Raw genomic sequence first — 1,525 nt, forward strand, 5'->3', positions numbered from 1 at the left:
TTTTTCCCACAGAATTATTTTATCATCTGTAAATAATAATTCCTATTTGACAGAGTTGTTATGAGAATCAAATTAGATAATGCACCCAAGACAGTGCCCAGAGAATTAGGTACTAAAATGCAATTCCTATCATAATAATTAATACTGTTGCTAAGAGTAGAAATTATCTTCCATGCTTCTTCAAAAGTGCATAAAAGTTTGTTTCATCATTTCACAAAGACTCTTAATCTGTGAAGTCTAAAATTCTCTACCAATAGTTAAATAATGGTGGAAATGTAGATTACCACTTTTGCAGCTAACCCCCTCCCAAGATGATGCCTTGGCTAAAAATGTAACAGATAATATTAATTTCTGAAAGAGAAAGGAGAGCTAACAAGATGATGTTTCCAACTATTTAAAGCTATTTTTTTTGAATATTTATATTCCACAGCAGGATTGCTTCAATTCCAACAGCTCTTCATATGCAGCTACCAGGCAGGTTAAGAGTTTAGTGCATTGTTATTATGACATGATTTTTTGACAAGAGCAATCAGCTATTGTTGGTAAGTGAAAGTTGAAAAGATTGAATTGGTCAAATAAAAGCACTTTCTGCTGGGAATGCGATTGAGAAAGGCAACAGTCAAAACTCTGCCAAGGTGATTCACGATGTTGGAATGTTATCTGGATTGGGTCAGAGGAAATGTTCCAATGGTGTCATGGTTTACAGCTCAACTAAAAATTTAGGTTCTGATAATCTTTTAGATGAAAGTCCACAAGCATGCTCAAAACAGAGTAAAGACCACAAAGTCTTGTTGAATGTTTATCATTTATAAAAGGGAACAGCAAAGCTGCATAATGGTTCTGCTTTAAATTCTCTATTGTCAAGGATAAATAAGTGCTATACATATGTTATCATAAAATAGATTTTTCTGCTTTATTTTTGATATACTGAGGTTTTTAAAAATTTGTTTCTATTTGGCAATCCCAAGTTCTTACTGAAAGTAATTGTTTTGTGATAAATGTGGGTGATTTATTTGGAGCTATAGGAAAGTTATTAATAGATAATGTATCTGTAGCATTTAAAGAAATCGGCAAACACAGCATCTGGTAAGCTCTAGTAAAGCAAGCTAACTGGAGACAGTTTATCAAGTAGCTAAGGTCCTTTGATTATGGAAAAAATTGCTTACTGGGTCCATGCTAAGAGGAAAGGAAACAGGGAGCATGAGAAGATGATTTCTTTATTCAATTATATCAGATTAGTATTATTAACAGATTGCTTATGACTTTCAGAAAATTCAGCTGGAAAATCAAAAAAGCTCCCTCTTAGTGTTTTCTCTCAAGCTACCCTGAAATATTGGAAGTGATCAACACCTGTCATTTATTTACTCATCCAGTAAATTCATCCAATGCCAGTCATTCATTTATAGCAGACAGTATATTAAATGGTAAGTAACACACCCCATGAGTGGAGGAAGTCACAAAGAGATCAAACTGAAAACTTATTTGCTAAAGAAGGTTTGTATCATGGCTTAGAACTGTGGCCAAA

This window comes from Papio anubis, chromosome 4 (genome assembly GCF_008728515.1).
Source record: "Papio anubis isolate 15944 chromosome 4, Panubis1.0, whole genome shotgun sequence".
NCBI lineage: Eukaryota > Metazoa > Chordata > Mammalia > Primates > Cercopithecidae > Papio > Papio anubis.